The sequence below is a fragment of the Eutrema salsugineum genome, unplaced genomic scaffold (assembly GCF_000478725.1).
Source record: "Eutrema salsugineum unplaced genomic scaffold, Eutsalg1_0 scaffold_9, whole genome shotgun sequence".
NCBI classification, from domain to species: domain Eukaryota; kingdom Viridiplantae; phylum Streptophyta; class Magnoliopsida; order Brassicales; family Brassicaceae; genus Eutrema; species Eutrema salsugineum.
Window position 1 is genome coordinate 11,278,339 of NW_006256342.1, and position 6,816 is coordinate 11,285,154.

At 44.3% G+C, this 6,816-nt stretch overlaps 1 non-coding gene across 1 annotated transcript; it reads left to right on the forward strand.

Moving 5' to 3' along the window:
* Nucleotides 1–3,057: 3,057 nt before the first annotated feature.
* On the forward strand, nt 3,058–3,164 carry LOC112087137. Its single transcript, XR_002899912.1, has one exon. It is a non-coding gene; the product is annotated as a small nucleolar RNA R71 (small nucleolar RNA).
* The last annotated feature ends 3,652 nt before the right edge of the window (nt 3,165–6,816 follow it).

Below are 6,816 nucleotides of genomic sequence, written 5' to 3' on the forward strand. Positions count from 1 at the left end.
TCGATTTTGGCCTTGTCCACTTCTATTCCCTTCTCTGATACCTTGTGCCCCAAGACAATGCCTTCTTGTACCATGAAATGACACTTCTCCCAGTTCAATACAAGCCTATGCTCCTCACATCTCTTTAGAACCTGAGAAAGATTAGCAAGACATTCGGAGAAAGAGGAGCCGTATACGGAGAAATCATCCATAAACACCTCGACTTTCTCTTCAATTAGATCAGAGAAAATGTGCATCATACATCTTTGAAAAGTGGCAGGTGCATTACACAAACCGAAAGGCATTCTCCTATAAGCATAAGTGCCATAAGGGCAAGTGAATGTCGTTTTCTCTTGGTCTCTTGGATCTATTGGTATTTGGAAGAATCCAGAGTATCCATCGAGAAAACAGAAATAAGGATGATTGGCTAACCGTTCAAGCATTTGATCAATGAATGGTAAAGGGAAATGATCTTTTCTTGATGCAGAGTTCAATTTCCTATAGTCAATGCACATGCGATGGCCGGTTATAGTTCTTTGGGCTATGAGTTCATCCTTATCATTTTTTACCACCGTGATACCACCTTTCTTGGGCACAACGTGCACAGGAGATACCCACCGAGAGTCAGAGATTGGATATATGATCCCTGCCTCAAGGAGCTTTAGTATCTCCTTCTTAACCACCTCTTTGAGGTTCGGGTTAAGGCGACGTTGGTGCTCAATAGAGGACATGGCTTGGTCCTCCAGGTGGATCCGATGAGTGCATATATCAGGTGAGATTCCTCTTATGTCGGCCAAGGAGTACCCTATTGCTCTCCTGAATTTCTTGATTTCATTAAGCAATGCATGTTCTTCATGTTCAAGCAAACTATCGTTTATGATCACAGGGAAAGTGGAGTTCAAGCCTAAGAACGCATACCTGAGCCCTGTTGGTAGAGGCTTGAGCTCAACAGGGGGAGCGTCTGCCTCATTCCAATCGGCATCAAAGCTACATTGGCCCGGAACAGCTTCCTCGGCCTTTTCCTTGTTCTCGCGCGGACTACCATCGGCCTCGATATGAGTTGCCACGGCCATGATATCCCGAGGTGTCTCCTCTGTTCCCATGGACCCCTCGCTGATTAAGATGTCGAGGCCACTCTTCTTGAGCTCCAAAAACCTAGCCTCAGCTCCAAGTTCCTTCGGTTGGTCCATAAGTTGCTTGTACACCTCGCTTTCCTCGTTCAAGTACCCGTGCTCGCTTTGTTCACGTGTAAGGACCACTTGTAACGGATCCTCTGCGTTCAACTCTTCCAGGAGCTCATCAGCTAGCTCCTCCATCACTTCCACATAGAAAACCTGACCTCCAATGGTCGGTTTCTTCATCATCTCTTTAACATTGAACTTCATATGCTCGGAACCGATGTGTAGTTCAATCATTCCTCCTCTCACATCTATAATGGCTCCTGCGGTCGCTAGGAACGGTCGGCCCAAGATGATAGGGTCCAATGGTTCCTCGTCCATCTCAAGAACTATGAAGTCTGTGGGGATTTCTATTTCACCGATCTTTAAAGGTAAGTCTTCAAGCAAACCCACCGGTAAGCGAACCGATCTATCAGCTAGTATAAGAGAGATCTTGGCCGGCTTGTAACTCTTGTATCCCAATCTCTTCGCCACCGTGTATGGCATTAGGCTCACAGAAGCTCCTAGATCACACAAGCAGTTTGAGAACTTCAAGTGACCTAAAGCACACGGTAAGGTAAAGCTGCCCGGATCGGATAGCTTCCTTGGTATAGACCTCCTTTGTATTATGGCGCTGCATTCATGGCTCAGTATTACCATACCCTGGAGCTCCTTTGTCTTGTTGAGGATCGCATCCTTTAGAAACTTCCCAAGCTGTGGTATAGCTAAGAAAGCATCTATAATGGGTAAGGTGAGTTGTGTGTTCTCCAAGTGTTTCTCAAAGACCGCTTTGGCTTTGTCTAAGATTTTCTTTTTGAAACGCCCTGGGAACGGTATCTTGGGTTGGTAAGGTGGTGGTGGAACGTATGGCTTTTCAAGCTCAGTTGTCTTTTCCACCTCTTTTCCTTTGTCCTTGATCGGTTCTTTCTCAAAATCCGCTTCTTTACACGCATCACCTGAGGCTGCCTCCCCCTCTAATTGCTCATTGGCCTCAATGAGCTTAGTCTTAGGGTTCGGAGCTTGTAGTTCTTTGCCACTCCTCAATGTGATGGCGTTCACGTACTCCTTGGGATTGGGCTCCGGTTTACCTGGTAAAGCCGGGCCTCGGGATGATTTAGAGGCTTGATTCTGCTTAAGCTCTCTGATATCTTGCTGCATTGTCGCGTGCTGGCTCTCAACTCTCTGCTGACCCTGTAACAGTTGCTGTAATATCCCACAGACATCGTTTCCCATCTGATTCTGACCCGTTCCCTGATTCTGTCGCTGATTACCCATCGGCTGCGGATTGAACCCTGGTGGAAACTTGTGATGTTGCGGTTGGCTGGTGAAGTTGTTACCCTGAGCCGCTTGATTCTGATGAGTGTAGCCGTGCTGTTGCCCACTGAACTGTTGTTTGGGCTGGAAGGAATTCTGAAAAGGAGCTTTTGGAGCATAGCTTTGTTGTTGTTGCTGAGCAGGGTACACTTGGTCTTGAGGGTTAGCTACATTCGGGTTTCTGTATGAGAGGTTTTGGTTACTGTTGTAGTTGTTAAACCGCTGATATCTCTGCTGATTCCCTATGTAGTTCAGCTCCTCTTGAGTTAGACAATCTTCATTAACATTGTCAAAACTTGGCCCTTGCTCATCAAACTCGCCTACAAAGTGCATTGGCTTTTGTGTCGCCATCAGAACTTTGTCAAGCTTGCTCTGAAGCTCTCTGATATCCTTTTTCATACGCTGTTCTTCATTGGAGCTCTCTGTACGGTTTACTCTATCAAAGTCTTCTCCATAAGTATCATTAGACATGGCTAGGTTCTCGACTAGTTCCATTGCCGCATTGATCTCTTTCCCAAGAAAATTTCCATTTGAAGCTGTATCGAGTTGGTTTCTGATCTTGGGGAGTGCACCTCGGTATAAAGTACTCAAGAGGGATGCCTCTGAGAAGCCGTGGTGGGGGCATTGGTTAGTGTAGCTTCTAAACCGTTCCCAAGCTTCGCTAAAGCTCTCGTTGTTGTGCTGTGTGAAGCTTGAGATCTGGTTTCTGAGCTTAGCCGTGCGTGATGTGGAAAAGAACTTTGATAAGAACGCCAGTTTACACTGCTCCCAGGTTTGTATAGAACCCCTCGGGAGGTTCTTTTCTCACTGGTGAGCTTTATCACCGAGGCTGAATGGGAACAAGCGTAGCTTGAAGCTATCTTCCGAGACACCATTGATCTTAGTTAGGTCGCAAACCCGATCAAACTGATCTAGATGCTCAAGAGGGTCCTCTCCGGCTAGACCGTGGAACTTTGAATTCTGCACCATATTGAGCAGGGAAGCTTTAACCTCAAAGTTGTTGTTTTGAACCGGTGGAGCTTGAATCCCAGCTCGGTATTGGTGCGCATTAGCTCGGTCGTTCTCTCCAACAAAGACCGGATGAGGTTGTCTCTGAGCTTGTGGCGGTGGCGGATGAACATGGTGGGCTTGTTGCTCGTTCCTATTAGCTTGTTGTTGGTTTTGCTGAGCAAGCCTCTCGTTCCTTTGAGATTGTTGTTGGTTAACATAGGCCTGTTGTTCATTCCTGCCTGCCTGCGCCTGATTAGCATGAGCCTGGTGTTCGGCTTCTTGAGCCTGGTGCTCGATCCTTTGCTGTTCTGCCATTCCAAGTCGTTCAAAATGTTGTTCCCTCTCGCGAGCTCGCCTCTCAATCCGGTTGATGTTGTCGTCGTACGGTAAAGGCGGTTCTGTGCTCCGAGACCTGGTTTTCATGCACCTGAAAGTAACACAAGAACTTGCAAAGAAGTTAGTAAAACAAAGAAAGTTAAAATCTTGAGCTCAAGAACAAACAAAAGACTAATGCTCCGACAAGTTGGCAACGGCGCCAATTGATAGATAAGAGTTTTTAAGTCTCAGGGCTATCAATCCCCTTGTCAAAGTAGTACTAAGAGGTGTCAATCCAGACTTGTCAACGAGACACTAGTCTATGTTGTTTGTTTGTTTAAGTCAAGATAAAAAGGTGAAGGTTTTTCTAAGCTAAATAACAACGATTAAGCATGTAAGTAAGGTAAATGATGAGAATCAAACAAAGCAAAGATGCAAATGATAACTAAGCGATTCAGATGATGATAATATGTAATAAAGCAAGAGACTTTAGACGAGATACTTGACTCGGGTGCTTCCAAGTTCAACTAGTGGGTTAATGAATCAAAACATCAAGCGGTTTCATTTAACTTTGAACTCAAGGCATGTTAATCTTCTCATGAAAGTATTAAGCATCTAAATCGATCCTCCTTCATACCAAAAATGTCTTTTGAGAAGCATCAAATCAATCAGCAATAAGAATCAGTTCAAAAATGTCACTTAAGAGAACAAACTATCACTCTCGCGATGAAAGACGCTTAAACCCTTAACCGAGTGGTTCAGACATTTCTACAAACACTTTTGATGCGAGATATGTCTCAGATCTGAACCTCAAGTGATGTGCTTGGATCCAGCCTAGAGATCTCGTTGGTTAAAGAATGAAACATGCAAGACTAGACACCTAAACCCACTAATCTACCTTGAAAGCACCCTAATCTACTCATCTAAAGCCGCTTAAACGACTACTCACTAATCATAACGAGCTCACTAAGTCCTTTGCAAGACGTGTAGCTGGTCATGATGAGGAGTTCAATGTTAGATGATAAAAGAAATAAAGTAAGAACAAGATTTCTCATGCAACAACAAGATATCGGATTAGAATCATCAAGTTTCACTAAAAAGGCAAGTTCTTCAAGCTAAAAACAGGTAAGAGATAAGATGATTAGGTTTTTAGTCTCAAAATGTATATATAGCAAAGGTAAAGTGTCGCGGGTCAGCCCGGAACAAACCGGGTACTGAACCGCGATCTTGGGTTGATGGGTGAGTGATAGACAAGACTTTTTATGGTCTCAGGGCTATCAATCCCCTTGTCAATGTAGCACAAAGAGGTTTATCAATCCAAATGTGGTGTTAGACACTAAGCTATATGTTCAAGTTCTTAATTCAAGCAAACAAGAATAGGTTTTGATTAATCTAGAGACAACTATAAACATAAACAGGTTTAAAGACAAATGACAATGACAAATGATGTGAATATGATATGATGGAGGCATGAGATTCTAGACATGATAGTTGGTTAGGGTGCCTTGGTGTTAAACTAGAAATGCTAATGACAATGATGAGACATGATTCAAATGATTAAGAACTCTAATCTAGGTTAATCCTCTCATGAAGGTATTAACCCCTATACTAATCCATTTTCAAACCAAATTCTCATTTGTGAAACATGAATCAATATGCATTAACAAACAGCTCTTAATGATCATTCAAGCATTTAACAAATCATTCCCATGATGAAAAATTACTTAAACCTCTAACACAACTCTTTCAGGAATTTCATCAAACACTTTTGGTGCATGAAATTCCCAGAATCTAGATCTCAAGTGATTATCAAGGATCTAGCATAGAGAACAGCTGTTTAGAGAGATGAATCAATGAATCTAGCCCTAAGCACTCCTAATCTAACACTTTAGCACCCTAACCTACACATCTAGAACCTCATTAAGGTGACTACTCACTAATCATACTAATCTCTCTTAAACCTTTGCAAGTTGAGTAGATTAGCATGATTAATGATGAGAAATGGAGATGGAGATGATAGATTCAAAAGAAAACAGCTTTAAACACCCAGATCCCTTTAAACTCTCTTGATTAAACACTCAAAATAAAGATTTTTCTCTTCTTAATGGAGTCTTTTCACCAAAGAGGCAAGAGACAAAGGGAATAAAACTTAGTTCCTCCCAAAAAACCCTAAAAAGTATTTATACTTCCTTAAAAACGAACCGGGTCAGCCCGGAACAAACCGGGTCCTGACCCGGCTTTAATGGATAGAGTGGGAAAAGCTGCGGGTCGGTTCAGTATGTCCCAGGCCGCACACCTAAGTCGGAGTGATTTGCGAGTGATCGTGCGGCATAGATCCAGGCGCGGATGACTCGCATGCCTAAGTCGCACGATTGTGGACTTAGCATTTCTCTTGCTCGGGAGCTTCAGACCTCTTCCAGTGATAGTTTACCCGCACATTTCAACTCGCAGCATCAGCATTCAGGCGTTCATCTTCAGGCCTGCGGGCTAACCAAGTCGCAAGACCATCTCGCAGCATCCAGAGCAGCTTAGACCACTTCGCATTCCGGAGAGTGTAACTCCTGTGATACTTGTCTGAATTGAATGATTTCGGTTGCAGAAGACAGAGGACTCATTTATCTCCAACTTTGATGAAGGAAGTTTCAGTGCTTGGGAAGTGGAAGGCTTCCTGGAGGGCACATCTTTGCAGTGCATGTACACGACCAGAGAGAGGCGTCTAGACATGTGTCCATTCCGGAGACCGTATCTTCCTGCTCATAGATCCGAATTGAATGCTCTCGGACGTTCTGGAAAGAAGACTCAAATGTCTCTGATTCTCATGAAGGACCCGGAAGCTGAATCGGCCTGGAAGTGCACCGTCCTTCGCATCCTTCAGAACTGATCTGCTCGGTCCGCCCCACCTGCGAGATAGGGGTTTCTTCCGACGAGCTTATCTCTCTGCTCACGCGTCCGAATCCCACGATTCCACTTGCTATGAGACCGTGCTCCAATGCTATCCAACTTCTATGAAGGACCCGCCATCTGAATCGGACCGGAAGGCTCCCCGGACAGGCGATTTCTG